This window comes from Camelus ferus, chromosome X (genome assembly GCF_009834535.1).
Source record: "Camelus ferus isolate YT-003-E chromosome X, BCGSAC_Cfer_1.0, whole genome shotgun sequence".
Taxonomy (NCBI): domain Eukaryota; kingdom Metazoa; phylum Chordata; class Mammalia; order Artiodactyla; family Camelidae; genus Camelus; species Camelus ferus.
Window position 1 is genome coordinate 39,732,647 of NC_045732.1, and position 22,237 is coordinate 39,754,883.

The 22,237-nt window shown below is 49.9% G+C and overlaps 1 long non-coding RNA gene across 1 annotated transcript; it reads right to left on the reverse strand.

Annotated features, from left to right (window-relative positions):
- Positions 1–7,042: 7,042 nt before the first annotated feature.
- On the reverse strand, positions 7,043–14,959 carry LOC116661860. Its single transcript, XR_004317837.1, has 3 exons — positions 14,118–14,959; positions 8,537–8,619; positions 7,043–7,386 (listed from the first exon to the last, which is right to left on the reverse strand). It is a non-coding gene; the product is annotated as an uncharacterized LOC116661860 (long non-coding RNA).
- Between the last annotated feature and the right edge of the window lie 7,278 nt (positions 14,960–22,237).

Below are 22,237 nucleotides of genomic sequence, written 5' to 3' on the forward strand. Positions count from 1 at the left end.
GATTTCCTATTGACTGGGTTATTTTACAATCCCACGGTGGCAGAGGTTGGTTAACTTTCAGATTTTTGTCTGGTAGAGATGCAAATAATCTCTAACCTAGCTATCTCACCCTAACATTCTTCTATTCAATTGCCTATAAATACCGAGCTCCTCGCATTCTCACGATAACCAGTTTTAACATCTTAGAGGTTCCCTCATTAATGAATGAGTTAAATCAAATCTTTGACATGTGGTCATTTTATATTTGCATGAGAGTCAAGCATTTTCACCTTTTGAAAATTTCATTTTAACACGGGCATGCTTGCATCTATTGAGACGACATTTTTTTCTTCTGGACTCTTTGTCATCCCAACTCAAGCCCCAGGGGCCAAGACCCCAGCCGCCTCCAGGTGGACTCCACATGGTGAGGCCATCTCGGTCCCCTTTGTGGCAACGGGGCTGCAGATGAGCCCCCGGCCCCCTGGTCCCGCTCATCTCCACCCTGCCCTGGAGTCTGCTGGTCCTTCAAGGAACAGCTGTGGGTAGGGAAAGAGATCCAGGACACACAGGAGTCACCGGCCTCTTCCAGAGAGCTCATGAGCTTAGGCACAAGAGGGCATCAGATCTCTGACTCTGAGCAAGTTTTCTCATCCTCAAAATGGGGAATAGTCATTGCCACATTGTAGATTTCACGGGAGGTTTCTAAAGGGCTTCGCAAACTTTAATGTGCATGATTCACCTGGGGGATTTTAAAATACGAATGCTAATTCGGCAGGTCTGGGGAGCAGCGTAGGATCTGCCTTCCTGACAGCCTCTCAGGTGATGCTGCTGCTGGTCCACGGGCCCTTTGAGTGGCAAGGCTCTGGGGCCGCTGGGAAGACTGCCCTTTGAAAACCCCAGGGCACAGCAGAAATGTACCTTTGAGTAGTTAACGATGTCCACTTACTGCCACAGGTCTGAATAAAATCCTAGCAACCGCCGTCTCCTAAACCCACGATGTGCCCTTAACACTCCTGACCTCCCTGAATCCCCACAACCAGCCCATGAGGGGAGGAACTGCCATCATTCCAATTTTACCAAAGAGGAAACTGAGGCCCACACCGGTTACATAACAGCGCTGGCTTTTGGAGCCCGGTTTGCTGAGCTCTAACCACATTACCACACAGCTTCCTGCCTCCACCACAACCTCGCAGGGCTGGGCTCCTCGGCCAGATCTGTAGGGGCGTTTGAAAGGGAGAAGGGAGAACTTCCCTTCTTTACCACGTGGTCCCCCCACCCCGCCCCCGTTGCCCTCTTGTTGCCTGGATCATTCATCCACCCTCCCCCACAGCAGCTGTCAGAGGGAGGGCGCGACTTCTGATTAATTCCACAGTAGCCAAATGTTCCTTAAGAACCTAGGGGTGGCAGAGCTTGGTTCTTCGCCCTGGAGAGGAATCTGGAGAAATTCAAAGAACGAAAACAGATCTCTGCCTTCAGGAAGGTTAAGATCCCACAGGGAAGCTAGCATGTATACACTACTGCAGTACAAATTCAGATAGTCCCTGCCAGGCCTTTGGTTTGGGGCGCCCCCTCTCCTCTGGGCAGGGCCCCTGTTTATCAGCAGACCTTTTGGTCTGTAAAGATAATCCTTCTGAGTTTTTTTTTTTTTTTTTATTCTGATAGACTGGGGGTTGGGGGAAGGACAAGGCAGGTGGCAGATGGGGCGGGTCTGTTTCTGTTGACGGTGTGTGCTCCCAGGGACCCAGGGACTGGGTGCTCCTTTGCCAAATGTAAATATCAAACCAATAAATGCTAATGTAGCATGAAAAAGTGCTGATTTGGGAGAAAGTTCCAATCATTTAGAGAGCTTGTTGCAGAAAGCGTTTAGGTGTTCCGGCTATGAGAGAGCTGGGAAAGGAATTAAGGGGATGGAATTCATAGTTCCCTTCTGGGGGGTGGTACGACCCTGGCCACCCATTCCAGGGAAGGGGAACCAGCAAAGACAGACAGGGCAGGGTGTTGGGGCGGGGCAGTAAACCAGACAAAACCAGGAGAGGGGGTCAAGTTCCTGAACACCTGGCACCAGAAGAGGGAGATAGCAAAGAGCCCTGTTAACTTGACACCTGCCTTGATGGGTCTTTGCCCAAGGTCACTGTCATCCTGATGGGTTTCCTGAATGTAGCCCCAGCCACATCAGCCTGCCTTCAGGGACCCCTTTCTGATTGATAGCTCTGGTCTCTCTGTCCCTCGCCCCCCCTATTCCCACCCCACCATACACCCACACCTCTAACACACCTATCAGGAACCACCGCCCCAAACCTGCCGTATCGCCTCACCTCACAGAGGCCCTGGAAGAACTCTGCAAATACTTACGACCTTGACTCCATACGAGTGGTTGTTAAGGGAGCTGGGAGATGAGAAAACAGGGAAGGATGTTGAAGAGAAAGACTCAGCTGGGTTCCAGGACAGACTCTGCTACCTCTCTGACCTTAGAAAAGACATCACAGCTCTCTGAGCCCAGAAGCCTCACTTGCTTCATCTGTAGAATGGGAATCACAACTCCCACCCGGACAATTAAAAGAGACAGTGATACATGTGCCAGGACTCGGTAGCCTGCACATCTAGACAGTCATCCCTGCACGTTTCTCAGCAGGGCAGTTTGCCTGGGGGATGAGGAGCAGTGGGGGCCTCTGGGCAAAGGACATCAGGGGCCACACTCTGCAAGGCCCCAGGCCTTCTAGGTTCTCTTTCTGGTCTCAGGACACTGAGCAAAGCACCTTAAGCCTCCTTATAGCAACTGCTGCCTCTGAACATCACAGAGGAAAAAACTTCAGAGGGAAAACCACTCACCCATCATCCTGCCTTCTCCCCTCTAATCCAATCTGGCTGTCTAATCCAGTCAAGTTTACATCTAAATGTTTCTGGAACCTGCCTCCCCCTTTCTCAGGGCTCCGCCTTGGTTCAGATCCTCTTGACTTTTGCTCAGAAATTTGCAGGTTCCCTGCTTTAAGACCCCCACCCCAGCCCCCTCTTCCTCCTCGTGGCTGCCTCCATCACCCCACTGCTCTGCTTTTACCCCCTGTTCTGGCCTCATCTAACCCTGCCCTCGCAGCCCAGCCCTCCTGGCTCAGAGGGCTCAGAACCTGCTCCCCACTGCCCCACCTCAGGGCCTTTGCACCTGCTACTTCAGCAGAACAGCAACTTTGATCTGGCCTTTTCGGCTCAGCTGGAACCCCGGGCTCCTTGCTTACCCTCAGTGGAATATGAGCTCCTCGCACGCACTTCCTTCTCTCTCTCTCTCAGGGTTTGCACAGCTCTCAGCCTGCTAGGACAGTCTCCCTTTGAACACGCTCAGAAGTCCAAGGTCAAGCTCTGGAAGGAGCATTTCCAATAAGGAGGGGCACCTGGGCCCTGGGCCTTGGTGGCTGTCTCTCCCTGATTTTCCCCTTCCACAACCTTGGGATCCTCTTTGAAACCTTGAGACTGCCGTCAGCCTGGGCAGGGGCCTAAAAGACCTTGCAGAAGAATATAAAAGGCTGAAAGCAGAGTGGCTGAGGCAGTCAGTTCTCAGCCTTTTAAACTCTCACAGAATACTGAGCTGGGCATCAGGCTGAGATACGGTGGAGACTAAGAGAGACCCAGATTCTACCCTCCCGGAGAAACTTGGCTGTAGGGGATCCCAGCTGCCATGGCATGAGGACACTCAAGCAGCTGTGTGGAGGCCTGCGTGGAGAGAACTGAGGCCCCCAGCCAGCAGCCAGTGCCAGCTTGCCAGCCACGTGACTGAACCACTTTGAGCCTTCGGACAACTGCAGCCTCAGCCACGTCTGACTGCCACCTTTTGAGAAAAGCTGGGCCATGGCCACCTGACCAAGCTTTGGATGTCTGCGCCAGAGAAAGCAAGAGAGTGGGGAAGAAATGATTTCTGTTGTTTTAAGCCACTAAGTTTGGGGGTGACTTGCTACCCAGCAATATACGACGAATACTGTGCCACAGATGGTTGAACTCAGGTTGGATAAGTGAATAATAGATAGTGTCACAGTGGCTCCCGTCTGTTGAATACCCACCCACGTGCCAAGCGTCCTGCCATCCTCTGCACGCCTCACCTAACCTGCTCCCACAGTGATCCCGAGGCAGGACTTCTTCCCAATTCAGAGATAAGCCACTTGTCCAAGACCACGCAGTAAGTGGCAGAGCTCTCTCTGGCCCCACAATCTGGGACACTGTCCTATGGGCCTGTGTGAAGAACCCCCTCTCCTGGGTTCAGCTCTTCCTCCTCGTGTGTCCCACTCAGCTCAGACTCGGGCCAGTGACCTGTGATGGGGAAGGAACAAGCATGATCTAGCAGAGACGCTGTGTGGGGTGCCCAGGGCCTGCATTCCCTCAGCACCCCCTGTTCCCACCCATCAAAGACAAAAGTCTTAGGAAAATTGGGGTGCACAGCAGACTGTCTTTCCCAAGAAAGGCTGCGACAATATCATCCAGCCCATGTGCTCTTCTACAATGTGACACTGACATTTCCCATTGAGAGACTGGGTCTGTGACCCCTTCCCCTAAATTCTGGCAGGCTTGTGACTGCTTGCATCAAAAAAGTACAGTGGAGGGGGCAGGTATAGCTCAGTGGTAGGGTGCATGCTTGGCATGCGCGAGGTCCTGGGTTCAATCCCCAGTGCCTCTGTTAAGGTAAATAAAGAAATGAAAGAGAGAATGAATGAAAGAACAGTGGAAGTGATGTCTGGTGACGCCCAAGGCTGAGCCCTAAACGCCCATGCAGCTTCCGCCTTGTTTGCTAGAACAATCACACTCGAAGCCCTGAGCCCCCACGTCAGAAGTCCCACCAAGCCGAGGCCACCATGCTGTGATAAAGCCCAAGTTATGTAGGGAGGCCACCTGTAGGTTCTCCGGCCACCATCCAAGCCTCTGCTTCCCCCCAGCACAGGCACCGGACATGTCGATGATTGAAACTGCGAATAACTCCAGCCCGCAACTATCATCGCTGGGCTCGGAGTCTTCCCAGCTGAGGTCCCAGACGTGGTGACGCACAGACAAGCCATCCCCCGCTGCGCCCTACCAGAATTCCTGACCCACAGAGTCCATGAGCATAACAAAATGGTTGTTTGAAGTCACGAAATTTTGGAGGGACTTATTACATAGTGATGGTAACTGGAACAATGTTCCAGAAAAAGAGGGCAGAAGGCTGGGTCAGCCAGTGGGTCCCCCCTTCCCCAACATACACAGACCAGCCACAGTTGTGTCTCAACTCGGAAACCTAGGAACCTCTGCATCCTCCCTTATACCACTGCCCCCCACCTACCCCTGAGAACTGAAACCCCCAAATTCCCTCTCCCTGTGAGTCTCAGCCCCGCTATTAACCCCTTTACATGGTCACCTCCCATGTTGAACAAGGCTGCCCTGTGTAACCAACAGCATATTTTGATGATGTGACACTTCCAAGGTTAAGTCATAAAAGACACTCTGGGTTCTGTCTGGCTCTTTTGAATCACTTGCTCTAGGGGAAGCTAGCTACCATGCCAGGAGGATTCCCAAGCAGCCTCATGAGGGGCCCACATGCCAAGGAACTGAGCCCTCCTGCCAACAGCCAACCCCGTTTCACCAGCCACGCAAGTAAGCCACCTTGAAAGTGGGTCCTCCAGCCCCGGGAAATCTTTCAGATGATCATTGGTGACTCGGGCCAACATCCTGGCTACAACCTCACGGGAGACCCCAAGCCAGGACCACCCAATTCAGCTGCTCCCAAATTCCTGATCTTCAGCAACTGTGAGATAAGAAATGGGTATTGTTTCAAGTCACTACACTTGGGGGTAATTTGTTATTCCCCGTCCCTACGTTAAACAGCACCGGGACCAGACATACTTTCCCATCCCCATGTTGAAAGAATACTGAGAACAAATGAAAATAACTTCGCTATTTGTTCTAAGAAATACTTCCACCGGGAAGATAACCAACTAAAATAGCTTGTTAACAAGACCAATAGCTAGCTTATCAAGACCTAACAAAACCTCTGCCTTGCTGTGTTCACCAATCCAGAACGATTTTGTCATAAACTCTGCCCCATCCCAGACAGTTTCTTGCCTTGAAAGACCCAATTTCAAAATAACCCAGTCCAGTCTCTAAAATGCTATAAATACCCTTCCCCAGTGTCCCTGCTTGGAGACGTCACCAGCATTCTGTCACCCAGGTACGCTTCCTTACTGAAGTAGGTCTGATAAATTAAGCTTTGCTTGATCAACAGTCTTTTGGGGAAGTTGATAGTCAATACCATACACCCTCCAAACCGGGGCATCCACTCTTGGGTTTTGCTTGATCACCTGTCCCTTTGCTGTCCAACACAGCGGTCACTAGTCACATGTGGCTACCTAGATTAAATAAAATTACGTAAAGTTGAACATTCCTGTCATCAGTTGCACTAGCCACATCTCAGCACAGAGAGAAAACCTTTCCCTTCTTACCGAAATTTCTATTGAACAGCGCTGCTCTAGGGGAAAGCGGATCATTTGCTTCGGAGGACGGCCACCCCCGAGGAAGCTCACAGAAGCAGAAGAGTTGGGGTGGGGGGGTGGCTGCAAACTGGGGGCAGGCCACTGCCCAGAGCAAAGCAGATCGCCAAGGTCCAAGGTCCCCCCCGGGTTGACAAGCGCCCGCCTAGGCTGTGGGCATGAATGATGGCAGCAGGCAGGCCCCTCTGTGGGCTGCAGGAAGTCATCCAGCTCTAGGGTCACAGGGCAGGCAGGCACACCGATTTCTAGGATTGGGCGTGATCTCTGCAGCCCTGGCTCAGCCGGAAAGGGAGAGAGATGATCCCTGCTGAACACATGGCCTCCCTCACCAACTCACCGGCCTGCGGCGGGGCTCGTCTTCTTGCCTCAGGTCTGACAGCGACCTGCCGGCCTTCAGAACCTTCTGGCCAGAGTCCCTCGGATTCTTGTCCTCCCCCAGGTCGGGGACCTGGGGAGAAGTTGGAGAGGAAACCATGGCCTAGCCTGCGGCCGTCACAGAAGAAAACCCAAGGAGAGGGGCAAATTAGAGATTCATCAAATCCTTTTCTTTTGGGGGCTTTGAGAATTTTTATTTCTTCCATGGTAACTCCTCCTGGCTGGGGAATGTCATTTAAAATCATTCTGTCTTTAAAACTGTGGGATGAGGGGAAAGAAAAAGTCACCTCCAACTAGGTCTTCACCATGCAAATCAAGGACATTTCAAAATGCTGGCAAGCTGCTCGGGGACTTCAAAGATGTCCAGGTCCAATTACGTTTCATTTAGGGTGTGAATTGAGGAACTCCGGGGGAGGTGGCCCGCGTGGAACGTGTCAGGGTCGATACTGTGGTAATGAACCCAGCTGCTGACAAGTGGGCTGTTTCCTGAAGGGCGGAGAAGCCACCAGGTGCAAGAAGCAGGGTAGAAATGTAGCTGCCGGTTTAAAAAAAAAAAACATTTTTAGGGTGGCTTTTATTTTTCTTCATTTTCAAAACTCAAAGGTTTGCGACAATATTGTACATCAACTATACTTCACTTTAAAAAGGTTCACGGTGCGGGGAGGGTAGAGCTCAGTGGTAGAGCGCATACTTAGCATGCATGAGGTTCTGGGTTCAATCCCCGGTATCGCCATTAAAAAAATTAATAAACCTAATTACCTCTCCCCTCCACAAATAAAAGCAAACAAGTAAAGGTTTTTGACAATTAAAAAAATTAAAAGGAGGCGTCAACATCGAAATCTTGTCATGTCCTGGAAATAGCCACGCTGAGGGTCTCATGCGATTTGCTGGAATTGGGGGTCTGGAAAAGGACTCTAACTTATGGCTGAGGTACATACCACCTCAATTTCTGCAGCAGAGTGTGTTTGGATGGGCACTGGAACGGCCTGACAGGGGAAAATTGGATGGTTGGAAAAAAAAAACCATTTTGGGGAATAATTTTGGTTTTGCTAGCTAGTTAGAATGGGACTGACTGGCTGTTACTGGTTTGGGAAACTCAGCCCTTTGTGGGCAAGGTTGATGGCTTAAGGGCATTCAGAAAAGGATTCATTCAAGTTCTTCCAGCCCAAAAATCCCCTCAAAAAGACACAGCATATTCAGAAATCTCAGCCAAGACGGCTGGGTAGATTCCTAGCAGGACATGTGAGAGTAATAAATCTGCTGTAAGTGGGAAAAAAAGAGATCAAAAGCTGGTCTCTCCCACTCGCTAGGATGCTTACGCAATTCATTATTTTATGTCCTTGGTTCTTTTTTCAAATGCAGATACCCTGAGAAAGGTAACACATCCAGTTACTAACACCTTAGTGCGAAGGCGTGCAGTAGAAACATTTGGAATCGCGGAGGCACCTGGGTAAGGCTGCCTGTGAATAGGGAATAAAAGGTTCAGATGCTGGAGTCACACCCCGGAGATTCAGTTTCCTAGGGTGGAGCCCTAACAGCAAAATTAGTTTTTAAAGCTCCCTAGGTGATGTCAATATATGCGGCCAAGTTGAGAACCTCTGGGAGAGAGGAAGGAGGGGTGGGGCTGGAGAGGGAGGGGGTGGGACGAGACAAAAGGAAAAAATAAGAGTTCCTCTGTGAAAGACCTGGTTTGAATCTTGGCACCAGACTTGCTGGCCGCACAATCTCGGCCGAGTGACTTGGCCCCTCTGATCTTCGTTTTCTTCATCTGTTAAATAAGAATCATATTCTTCGTCAAACTGTGGCTCTTGGAAGGGCATCAGAATGACCTGGAAGGCCTGTTAAAAACACAGCGTCCCAAGCCCCACCCCCACTCCCAAAGCTTCTGACTCAGTAGGTCTGGGGTGAGCCCCCCAAATGTGCATTGCTGTCAAGTTCCCTGGTGACGCCGAGGCTGCCGGTCCAGGACAGTGACCTGAGACCCGCTGGTATCTTGGGCGCCTGGCCAGGTTATTATTAGCTCACCGACTTCATCCACGAGGCCAGAAACCAAAGGTAATCCCCCCGTTCTCTCTTCAAAAGGACTCAACCCCAATAAGGGTTGAAGGTGCACACAAATATTTGCGTTGTTTTAGCATTTTTGCTAAGACTTGGTCCACATTCAAACCCAAGGCCTGAAGCCACCAATGAACCAGCAAGGAGAAGACGGCTCTGGAAGAATTGTGCTGGGCCCCAGAGAGGTGACATTTTAAACAACACCCCTCCTCCCCCCAACAAAAAGCATCCCTGACCTGTGTCGGAGGCCTGGCCTGGTCCTTCCGGAGCCCGCTGGGCTGGGGCCCGGTCCCGAGAGCAGGCAGAACTGAAGCATGCTGCGTGATACCTGAGGGCGGAGGCCTCCCCACCTTCTGCAGCACAATCCACGCCCCTGATACCACTGAGTGAGGGGCCACATTTCCTCTCTCAGGATGGCTTTCAGGGGCTGGAAGAGGGGCTGGGGGGCTCCTACGTTAGCTGACCCTGAGATCAGGGCTGGTGAGGCCGGACTTTGAAGTAGAGAAGATCACAATTGTGCACTCCGTCCATCCCAGCCACCCACCCCTGCTTCTCTTCTTCCGGACCCCAGCAGCTTTTTGTCTCCACCCTGGGTTTTTGGCCTCTCTCTGCCCCAGACTTCCCCTACCTCCTCCTATTAGAAGGCTAGCAGCTCAAGCTTCCCTGGTGTCAATGAGACGATGATAAAGGAGCCCAGTCTTCACTCGTTTGGGGGTCTTTCTCATGAATCGTAGCCTTTCCCCCCCGGGGGCATCCCTAACACGGGGATTCACGGAGGATGCTGCAAGCCACAGAGGAATCTCCAGGATCAAAATCAAAGCCCGAACATGTCAAGGCAGCTCCAGAAGGAGACTCTTCATTGAGAAAAGGGAAATTGAACCAGAAATTGCAACTCTGTCCATACGGTTACATCTTTCACTTACGGGGTCTTCTACCCCAAGTCCCGCAGTCACCAATTAACTAGGCATGAAGAAGCTGAGATATACCAGATCATTCTGGCTCACTAGGGCCTCATGCCCATCTGACCACAGCTGCCACACATTCCTTGCTCCCTGGACCCTGCAAGCTGGGCCCACCCTACCCACATGACTGAGCTTGGGGTGGATCCTTTCTTTCCTTGGTTGAGCTTTGAGATGACTGCGGCCCTGGACCATACCTGGACCACAGCCTCATGAAAGACCCTGAGCCAGAGCCACCCAGCTAAGCTGGCTGCTTCCAGATTCCTGACCCACAGAAACTGAGAGATAATAAATGTGTGTTGTTTTCAGCCACTAAGCTTTGAGGTCATTTGTTACACGGCAATCGATAACTAATATGCATGTTAACATCAATAGCATAATTTCATGAAAAAAGGACTGTGTCTTCTGAAACAAAAAAAAATTAAGGAGAAAAGTGACATTGTTTTACATTTTTGCAAGCCTCTTTAATGTCTGGCTTCAGAGAAGACAGCTGCTTTCTCCTAGCTGCTTCAGCATCCAATCTGTTGTGCTATGTGGTTTTGGTTGAAGTATATGAAGAAAATCCAACCTTATGGAGCTTTGCAGTTAGAAAAGACAGTCTGAAAAGGTCTGGGGTACCATGGGGATCATTGGCACACACTTTGGGAACTGCTGACTTAGACAATCATGGCCTCGAAAGAGTAACTCTAAGGCCCTGGCCCCTAATCTTGGTTTCCTGTTTGGGACATTTGCCAGTTTCTCCAGATGCTAGGGTGATCGTGGCAACTGACACCACCCAGGAGGTCTTGTCCCCTGCCGGGAGGGAATAAGGCTCTCCTCCAAGGCCCAACAGAAGAAGACAGTGATGAACAAATGCCCAGTCTCAACTGGGTCATGCACAAGGTGTCACCAGAAGGGAAAGGATGGCCCACCGCTGGCAGCCAAAGTTAAGGCTGAAGCATCTGGGGTAGGGGGCGGCAGAGGGGGGTTGTTCTGTACAGTGAGGGCTTCTGGAGGCTGTGGTTAGCTGGATCCTCAGGGATTGCCCCCTCTTTGCCCCTTTCCTGCGCACCTCCCACTCCCTGCCCTGTTCCCCCACCCCAAGTTTAAGGCCTGCTTCACCGGGAGCCAGAATGATTTTCTCTGCCTAGTTGGTCAGAGAAACGCACGCAGCTGTAGCAAAGAATAAAAATAGCCTCCTCCGTGACCAGTTTCTTCCCACTTCCCTTTCTCTCTCTCCATGCTCGCCTCTCTCTCTCTCTGTCCCCACCTTCTGTGGAGGCAGGAAGGTCCCTGGAGGGTGCGAGCATCACTGAGATACACCAGGCGCCCGAGTTTCCCTCCCAGGCAGCACCTGTTCCTGATTCTATTTTGCTGGGGCCCCCACAGGCTGACACAGGCTGACACAGGCTGACACAGGCTTCCCAGGGGACAGAGCATTGACAGATGGGTCCATGCCGCCCAGCGTCCATCCACCTCACCGGGCCACCTTGCCCTGCAGCCCACAAGCGCAGCAGATATTGGCACAAGGAGTGCCCGCCGGTGGTGCTCGAATCTGGGGTGCCCTGCCTTGCTCAGAGTCAGCTAAAGGCCTGCCCATGAACCCTCCGGATATCTTCTGGCAACTTAGAGGTTAAACAAGAAACCTCAAGCTGGAGGAGGGGCGGAAAAAGCCCTGCTGCTATGCGCCCAGGCTCCAGGCGGTGTCCCCAGCGTCCTGGGCTTCCTCTGCACAAGGCGACTGCGCGTCCCGGAGGCAGCCGTGGTGAAGGTGGAATCTGAAAGTGGGCATGGGCTTTCTAGTTTGGAAGCAGGGGCAGAGAATCAAATCTGCAGCAGCTCAGCTCCCGATGCGGACGTCTCGCCTGCCTTGGGCGACGGAGTGTTGCTAAAACCCCGAGCCACCGGCGAGAGCCAGGGGCATGGCCCGGACATGCCCCAGCCTGTAGGACCCTGCGGGGAGAGAGGATCGGCCACCTAAATCATTCCAGGGTTGGTTTGTGGGGTCCAGGGCCGCTCACCTCATTGCACTACAGTTGGGAACAGAGGAAACAGCTCCAGCAAAGCTAGCTGGACTTGTCCAAACCGCACAAAAGTTCAAACCACACAAACGTTGGCTCCAACTGGGCTTGGAGCGTGGGGCTGGCTTTATCTGTCCCCGAGGGCTGCGCCCTGCCTCGCAATTGATTAGGGCTCCTGAAAACCGCTGAAATGGTTTATCTTGCCCACTCAGCCTCACGCCCCCTGATGGGCTGGAGTGGAGCCTGGATTGTTCTGGCAGCCAAGCCCAGCCCAGCTTCCTCCCAGCTTCATGGCCCCCAGGGCCACCTGCCTGGCCCCTCACCCCACAGACGGCCCTCATTTTGTGACAGGAATTAGGGGCCGATGCCACGGCCATGAGAATGTTACTCACCAAAGAAAGGGAGATCCTTCAAGCCTGATGGGAGGGGAGGGGAAGGTTTTGTAAACACAAAGATTTAACTAGGAGGGGTAAGGAATGAATGTGAGCTTTAACACAAACTGATGGGCTAACAGGGGAGCCCAGCATGGGTAGGGGAGAGTCCCGGGGTAGCTGACTTTTCAGGCTCACATCAGGGCATCTGCCACCTTTCCCAGGCACCGTGGAGCACCAGTCATTGTTGTAACAGTGAACAGAGAGGCAGAATTCCCCCTGAATCCACAGGAAAACCCTTGCAGCCCCCAAAAGCAGGTGACCCACTCAAATTACCTAAATTCATTCAGGCTGTCTTCTGCCCCAGCAGTTCGAGGTGAAAGAACTGACTGGGGCGTGTAAACATTGGAGTGACACGTCAGCAAGATTTCCATCACATCTCGTCTCCCCTGACAAAAGGGACACTCTTTCTTGAAAAACACCTAACATAACTGAATCACTGTGCTGTACACCTGAAACTAACACAACATCGTAAATTAACTATACTTTGGTAAAAAAATTTTTTTCTTTTTTTTACCCTAACAGATGTTAAGGGCTTTACAGTTTACAAGGCTGTATAGCACCCATCACCTCATCTCATCCCAACAACTGTGTGAGCAATGGGGTGTGACTCCTATAGTAGTTAGGGTTCGGCTGCAGGAAACAGAAAACCTCTCCAGCTATCTTAAGCTAGAAGAAATTTAATACAGGAAATTAGGCGCTTACAAAAATAATTGGAAGGGCTGGAGAAGCAGGTTCTAGACTCCCATAACACCACTGAACTGGGCTGCCAAGATTGATGCCATCTCTGCTATCATTAGGAAGGTGGAGGAGGGCAGGGGCCAGTCACGGAGATGTTGATTTCAAAAGGACACTATTGTAGTTGCCATCCAGGGATCAGGAAGCCACTGCCACCACAACACCTCTCAGTATCCACAAAGCTGGTGACTAATTGACTGATCAAACACTAGAATGTTCTTTCTCTCTCTCTCTCTCACACTCAGTGTTTTCAGCAGCAACAGCCAGAGTAGCAAGCAAGTAATCTCTTCCTCGCCGCTGCCTTCTGAAACTCACACAAGTGCATCTAATTGGTGAAATCTAATTCTCATCCACAGCCCCAGCTGCAAAGGTGTCTGGGACCCTTCCAGCCTCTGCAGAACATGAAGGCGCCATAGGACCAAGTTGGAATGGAGGCTGGGTGCCTGCCACCTCATCTGCATTTTGCAGATAAGGAAACTAAGTTTCAGAGAAGTTAAAGAACACGTACAAGGTCACATGGCTGGTAAACCCCAATCTCTCTGCCTCCGAAACCTGCACTCTCCTTCATTACGCAGAACGAATGGCACCATTCCATTTGGGGCTATCTCGGTCTTAGGGGCATCTTTCGGCCCGCTGGCTCAGACTACAGCAGAAGCTACCACATACCTTGTGAAAGCTCGAAGGCAGGGCAGCAGGCTGTGACGTGGAACTGAGCCTCGGGGCCTCAGAATCAAACCCAGGGTCCCTGACCCAATATCGTGTAAGATGTTTCTGTCCTTAGAGACACACACACACACACACACACACACACACACACACACACACACACTTCCATCAGCATCTGGAGGAAGGGAAGACAAGCTGAGGCTGTCCCTGGAGGCATACAATTCTCTAGCACTCCCTGGGGACAACTGTTCTACATTTTTCCAGGTGAGGTAAGTTCATGGCTGACCCGCATCCACCCTCCACTACCGTGTCTGAGAAATTCCCTGTCTTTCTAGTTGCCTCTCACCAAAGAAGAGAAAAACACCACAGAGCCACTTTCCCAGCTGCCACTGCAGTTAGTGTGGGCTCCTGACTTACGCTCAGCCAATCAGATGCTCCATGAACAACTGAGTGTCAGCAGGTGATGATGCAGAGATGTAGGGAGCACAGAAGTCTGTTCTGGTGGAGGGTGGCAGTCACTATGGCAATGACATTCCATTCCTGGAATGGCAGGGACCATAGCTATGTCTGGAGGTGGCAGTATAAGCCGAGGTGTCCTGGACTTGGCAGTGGGATTGTCGTTGGATTGGCCTGACTTTGGCCATGGTCCTGACCGCTGCGCAGCATTCTTTGTTTGGCCTGCTTTCCAAACCCGGTTCTCCAGCCCTCCTGGTTATTTTGTGAGCCTCCCAAGACCCTTTTGATAGGGTCCTTTTCTGCTGAAATAAACCAGAATTGCTTCCTGTTGCTCGGAGCCAAGAGCCCTGGCCGTTCCAGCTCAGTTGCCAGATTTTGCCTGGCTTTCCTCAGCGAGACCACACAGGACATGAGCAATTCTAGATTCCTCGTGCATCGCAGTCCACTTCCGGGGAGCTCCGTACCCCAGGACATCAGCCTGTTGACCTTACATCAGGAGAACTGGCCTGGTCTGACAGAGGGTCCCACATCCATCCCGGGTGATGTGTGCTGATGTTCCTCGGCTGCATCACCGACTCTCTCCCATCAAAGGCTTTCTCATTGACCATGACTTTTCCCTGGGCACAAGTCAGAGAGGGGCCTCCCCCACACACACACGTCCCCAAGGTCTCCCATTCAGCATCCAGAGAACATTTCCTCTTCCTCCAGAGGCTTTGCTTTCGGTTAGCCTTCACTCCACGCTGAGGCAGAACGGCTGTGGGCCCCGCTGAGACTCCACGAATGCCGGTTGGGGGGAGGGTGCTGGGTCTCCTGCAAGAGATAACGGTGGGAGATGACATCCCAAGTTCAAGGCCCCAGCTCTGCAGTCAGCTCATGATAGGGCATTGAACAAATGGCGTACTCTCTTGGGGCCTTAAGAAGACGGGAGAGTGAGAGTCCAGCCACAGGAAAGTGAGAAATGCTCACTGCCCACACGGACTGGGAGCAGGGAACGACAGGGAGAAGAGCATTCCTCACCCAGGTGCTGGGCCTTCGGGGCACCAGTGGTTGGAATTGACCAGAGTCTCACTCAGTCAGAGGCAGGCAGGAACCAGAAGTGGCTGGGTTCCTAATGTCATCACCAAGGGGCCAGCTCAAATCAGCCTCTGGCTGAGTGTAGACAGAGGTGAGGGTAGGGGGCCTGTCCCAGGCATTGTCCCAGCTCGTGGGCAGACTGGAAGTCCACTGGGAAGACAACAGTGGGCTATAAACTTGGGCTCATGTCTGTAATATTGTCATTGTTTCCAAGATCCTTGCTTTCCTGGTAAGGGTACCGCTGAAAATAGAGCTGAAGTTCAGAGAGGTGTGTGTGCCCTGAGGCCAGCAGAGCCAGGATGCTGCTGTGGTTGGAGATGCCACGAGTGAAAGGGCCACCACCGTCCTGGCTGGTACTGGGACTCTGGGGGAAGCAGGAGTAGCTTTCTGTAGTCGACGTGTTAGGCAGAAGAGCAGAAGGGGCCCAGCAGAAGGAGGGTGCTTTTCTCCCCTTCATCAGGTGAGCAGGAGAGGTTCAAGGACATCGTGGTATACTAGGGCAGGGGTAGGCTGCAGACAAGATGGAAAATCACCTCGCCTTCCGACTCTGGTTGGGGGTGGTGCACAAACGCTAGCCTGCCATGGGGTCAGCCTCAGCCATGCTTTGAGGGAGCATAGATTTTGGAGTCAGGCAGACTTGGGTTCAAATCCCAGCTATGCCATTCAACAGCCGTGGGACCCTAGACAAGCCTTTTTGTTTGTTTGTTACCTGGGCATCCCCAATGCTTCCCAGTATGTGTGCCTTCATGTTGTCCCCTCCCATGCTGAGTCTGGGTTTGGGCAGGTGGCCAATAAGGACTTTGGCTTTATTTGACATTAACAAGGACATTAACAAGGATGTTATAAAGCAGTGGCTCGCTAAGAGCTTGCATGCTGAGGCTTGTCCTCTTGGGACACACCCTTCTGGAAGTCAACTGCCAAACCTGGGGAAGCCCAAGCTAGCCGGTGAAAATGTCAGGAGGAAGAGAACTGAGGCAGCCCAGTCCACAGCTGGCACCAAGACACCAAGCACGTGAGAGGTCTTCTTTGACCTTTCAGTCCAATTGAGCTGCCAACTGACTGTATTCACATGATAGAGCCCAGCTGACCCCACCTGGAGCCCAAGAACCACCCAATGAATCCACAGAGTCATGAGAAATTGTCATTCATTCATTATCATTCAGTCTTATTTTAAGCCACTAAGGTTTGGGATGGTTGTTACACTATAATACGGAACTGAAATACTGTTTAACCTTCCAGAGCCTCAGCTGACCCTTGACATAAGATGGGGTGATAATATTTGTTGCCAAAAGTTAAACTGAAGACATAATAACAAAGACATAATAATAATTGACAATAACAACTGATTGAGTACCTGCTATGCTTCAGGCGTGTGATAGATGTCTTATGTGTGCAATTTAAAGCATCTCTTCTGCGGAGCATCTGTCTCTGTGACGTAAGTACTGTTAAGCCCATTTTTCCAGGTCGGGAGACAACTCAGAGGGGTTTAGTAGCTTGCCCAAGGTGACGGGCTAAGGTCAGAGCTGGGACTCTAACCAGGTCCCTCTCACTGTAATTACTCTGGCCCAGCAGGGCCTCCTCTGCTGGCACCAGTGAATGAACGACCTTCCAGGGAAGCCCCAAACCTTCCCATGTTTCAAGAACTTTGTCTCCGTCAGGTGGTTGGAGGAGGGAGGCGGGGGCGTGCTCATCAAGTCCAAGCAGCCTTGAGGGTGGGTTAGCATGGCTTGGTCTGGTGGCCAGCCCTGTGCTCTTGGCGCTGCTTCGGTGAGCCCTGGGTCACCAGGGATGACAGAACTCAGAGCAAATCCATTTTCACTTCTAGGAAGCTAATGGGGGTCAGCAGCACTGCGGTTACAGCCAAAAGGCGGCTTGTTTCTCAAGAGGCAGGAAGCACCTCGGCCACGAGTGCCCTACCCCCACTGGAGGGCCTCAAGATGTCAGAAGCCAGCCCATTGTCCCTCCAAGAGACAGCCCCCCCTTGTCACATACACACACACAAAACCACAGGGAGGGGCAGCTGTGGGGACTGGGCTCACCATGGGGTGTGGGTGGGGTGCGACCAGAGGCCCCAGCTAGTCCAGGCAGCTGGGAGGCTCCTACCCTCCCCAAGAACTGGTGAGTGACACTGAAGAGGGTGGCAGAGGGCATACTTCCTCGTCCTGACCCCAAGCTGACGGCATCGTTCTCCACCCCAGAGGTCCCGGGGCAACTTTGTCCTAGGTGCCTTAGGGAACCTCTCCCCGCAGCTGGAAAAAAAAACCCACATTCTCCCCTTTCCTTGATTCCATCCATCCTGCCTTCAGAGGGTCCTTTTTGGAAGTGCTCACCATGATACAACCTGTGAAAAATATATTGCTGGAATGATCTCAACTGTGCTTCAAAAAGTATATATATTTGAAAATTGATATGTGTGTGTGTGTGTGTATTTTCATAAGCATATAAAAATGAGTGGCAGGAACCATCTGAAAATGTTGACAATGATTATCTCCAGGTGGTAAGATAAGGGTTTTTTTTCCTTCTTTTTATCTCTCCGTATCTTCGACTTCTCTACAAAGAGCACGGTTGTTTTTAGAATCAGAAAATAAACTATATTATCGGTGCTGCTTTTCAATGAATGTGTGTGGCCTGGAAAAGTCACACCTTAAAATTCGTCCCACCCAGCACCTTCATTATTGGTTCACAATCTGGATTACTAGTTAGTGCCAGAGTCTTCAACTAGGGGAGAGAAGGGAAGGGAGCGCCCTGACACTCAAGGCAAAACGGGGCGGGGCCATTGACGCCACGCAGAAGGGGGCTGGGTCAGTGAGCGTGGAGCCTGGAGCCTGGTGCCTGCGCAGTCTGGGCCTAGGGCTGGTTCCAGTTCTGTGGACTGGAAACCCGGGGCTCAAGACATTCCAAGGCCGGGCTGGAGAAGCCACTGGAATGGAGGGCCACCCCCGCCTGGCCTGGGAGAGCAGGCAGCCCTGGGCTGGAGGTAGAATTCTGAGGCTTGAGTCATGCATGCCGCCTGGTTCACACTGGACCCTATCACTTAGAGTAACAGCCCTAACTTGCAGGCTGAGTGTGGATTATAGGAGGTGAGGTGGCTCAATACGGAGCTCAGCACAATTCCTAGCACACACTAGGCACTCGGTACATGCAGTTATGATTGTTAGGAATAAACACATGCCCAGCAACTCTGGCTCTCCTGAGTAAGCCCAGCACCTCAGTCATCTGGTGCCAGAAAAGGGATGAGCCGTGCCAGGCGCTCAGCCGGCAATCCCCTATTTTGTCCTTTGCTGGGACCTGCTAAATACACAGCCAGATAAACTTTTTTTTTTTTTTTTTTTTTTACCCCCAGAGCAGTTTCTAGATGTGCTACCTTGGCCAAAGCAAGCTGCTCATAAGCATGGGTGAGAAATGCCCAGATGATACCATCAAAGGCCATTAAATTATCCCCAGTCGGTTCGGGGTGTTTGTTGTGCTTCCTATCAACTTTGCACAGAACAATGACAGTACTCCCAGCCAGAGTGGGAGCCATGCGGAGCAGGGCAGGTCTGGGGAAGGCAGACACAGCTGGAGATGGTGAAGTTCCTTCAGACAGAGGAGTGGGCTCAGGATGAGCTCTTCTATCCTCTGTACTTTCAGGTTGCAGTGCCCGGCTCTCTCCCTGCTCTGACTTACACACTTGCTCCCAGGAAGGGGTTTGAAGTAAGTCATTTACACATTAGTATGAATTTCAGTGTTCCTAGGGGCCTCTGATTTCATTGTGGAATAAAACTGTTTATTCTCTTCCCTTGAAATCCTACTGTTGGAGTGAGGGGAGTCCTTGGATTTAAATGAGAAAATGGGAAGAAGTTCTAATTCTGATGTTTTAGCCATCCCCAGACCCAGCCACCCAAGTCCCCCAAGGTCAGGACCTCCTCTATTTTCTGAGTCCAGTAATGTATGCATTCACCTTTATCTCTCATTAAGGAGACTTGAAAAAAAAAAAAAACACGAAAAGCTTTTCTCTAGCTTAAAAGAAGAATTTAGAGAGTGAAAAAAAAAAGTGTTGAACTGATAGAAAGAAAAAAAAAAGACACAGTACTCAGAAGTCATAAAGGAAAAGATGGGCAGATGTGACAACACAAACCTCCTTTCTAGGGAAATACAGCATCACCCAGGGCTTGCGAACTGGTACCTTGCTGATCCAATCCAGCCCAAACATGTGCTGTCTCTTCTAGTGCTTGAAATTCTTTGAATGAGTTGCCAGCATTTTAAAATTGGAAGTTTCCCCATAAAAATCCATATTTCAAGCATCTCCTGAAGAATCAGAAGATCTGGTCCGCTGGTTCCCAGCAAAGGCACGCATGCTCCTCCGAGCCTGCTTGGCTTATTCGCGTTGCTTGCCTCCCCACAACAGATGCCTGCGATGTCCCATAAACAAAACGAAAAAGCAAAAGGTGCTCTAGGAGAACATGTTGGCAACACATCCAAGAAAAACTTAATACCCATTATATATAAATAAGAACCCAACAGTTCAATGCAAAAATGGGGGAAAGTATAAGCAGGTAATTCATAGAGAAAGAAATTCAAATGGCCAATAAACATGAAAGATGCTCAACCTCCAGGTGATTAGGAAAATGCAAATGAAAATGAGAAGATACCTTTTTTCAAACGCCATCAAATTGGCAAAAAATCAAAAAGCTGTCTAGCGTCGCTGTGGCAAGGATGTGGGGACAGGAGAGCTCGTGTGTGTTATTGGTGAGCGTGTAAATTGATGCAACCTTTTTGGAGGGTGATTTGGCAGTTCCAGTCATTATTTTAAATACATGTACCTTTCAAGAAATGTAGGTAAATTGTTACTGAAGTGGAGCATGCATGTAGAAAAGGATGCAAATCCTAAGTGGGTGGCTCAGACACTGAACATGCCCAGGTGGCCATTGCAGGTGGAGAAAGAGAATATTATCAGTACCCTGAAGCCCCCCGTGCCTTCTTTCAGTTAGTAAAGCTCCCCAAAGGCAACCACTATCCCAACTGCAAACAGGACTTGGCTGTTTCTGAACATTCCATGAGTGAATGTTCCATTCCAGGAATGAATGAATTCATCAATGTCCATGAATATAGTATATATTCTTGTGTGTCTGGCTTCTTCCACCAAATATTATATTTTTAAATTTCAACTATGTTGCTCTGTGAAGCAGAACATTCACTTTCATTGCTGTATGAAATCCTATTGTGTGACTAGACTGGACTTTATCATTCTGTTGTATTAATGAGGAACATTTGGGTTGTTTCCAGTTTGGGGCTATTGCAAATAGTGCTGCTAACAAACATTCTTGTGTGACCTTTGGTGCACATAGAAACACATTTCTGTCAGGTATACAGTTAACCCTTGTACAACATGAGGAGTTAGGGGTGCGGCCCCTCCACATAGTTGAATCTGTGTAAAACTTATAGTTGGCCTCTGGATATATATGTGGTTCCTCCATATACACTGTTCTGAACCTGTAGACTCAACCAACCAGTGTAGCACTGTAGTATTTACTATTGAAAAAAATCCACATATAAGTGGACCCACACAGTTCAAACCCCTGTTGTTCAAGGGTCAACTGTATACCTCTTGACAAGACTGACTCTAGGAATCTATTTTTTTTTAAATTTTTTATTTGTTTGGGGTTTTCTCGGGGGGAGGTAATTAGTTTTACTTATTTATTTATTTATTTTAGAGGAGTAACTGGGGATTGAACCCAGGACCTTGTGCATGCTAAGCATGCATTCTACCACTTGAGCTCTACCTTCCCCACTGAGGAATCTATTTCATAGAAACCTCTGAGAGAAGAAGACTTCATGTCCAAGGCTATTTATTGTAATGTTAAAAATTAGTGTGGTCAACCTCTGTGTTTACTAATAATGATAAAGTTTAAAAAATATGATCTAATGCTTCACCATGACTTGGAATAGTATGCAGCTGATAAAAAGAACAAGTTACATAGATGGATTCTGATATGGAAGGCTGTTCACACATCATCAAATGAAAAAAAAATCCTGCAAAAAAAAATGGGAATAGTGTGATTCCACTTTTTAAACAAACAAAAGAGAAAACAACTTTATATGTGGAGATATGTGTGCATTATATCTGGAAGGACTTTTCACATGTGAACTAGGGAAGGGAAATGCAGTGGGGGGGGTGAGATTTTATATATATATATTCTGTATGTTCTCAAATTCACTTACTTTTCTCCATTCTGGTTGCCACTGGCCCATGCTAAGCCACCATGACCTCTGGTGTTGAAAACACAATGGTCTTCTTCCTGGTTCACCTCTCAAGTCATCTCTGCCACCATCAGGAATGTGGGTTCAGGGGACAGCCCATGGATATGTTGGCCTCAAGAGTACACTATTGCAGTGGGGTCAGGAGGCCGCTGTAAGGCTGCCCATGATACTGCCCATCTAGTAAAAATAGAATCTTGCAAAAAAAGTGGGTAGGGTGTAATCCCATTTTTTAAAAATTGAAGTATAGTTGATTTACAATGTTGTGTTAGTTTGTGGTGTACAGCATAGTGATTCAGTGATTCAGTTTTATATATATATATATATATGTATATTCTTTTTCATTATAGGTTATTACAAGGTATTGAATGTAGTTTCCTGTGCTGTACAGTAGGACCTTGTTGTTTATCTATTTTATATATAGTAATTTTATAACCCACTTTTTAAATAAAAATTTTAATGTTAAATAATACAAGTGAATATATATATGTGTGTCTGTGTGCATTAAAACATTTGGAAGTCATGGTTGGTACAGCATTTCATTATCCACAAAGCAGGTGACAGGCAAGTATTTTCCTAGGAACAGCTCCACAGGGCACCCAAATGACCTTGCATGTATCACATGGGCCAGGCAGGCAAGGCTTGAACTGCAGCTAATATGGATCTTGGCAGACCATGAAAAGATGGAGGCCTGTGAGGAACTGCTCTGAGACCATCTTCCATTCATCTCCTGTGTTAGTCAGCTCGGGCTGTCATACACAGTACCACAG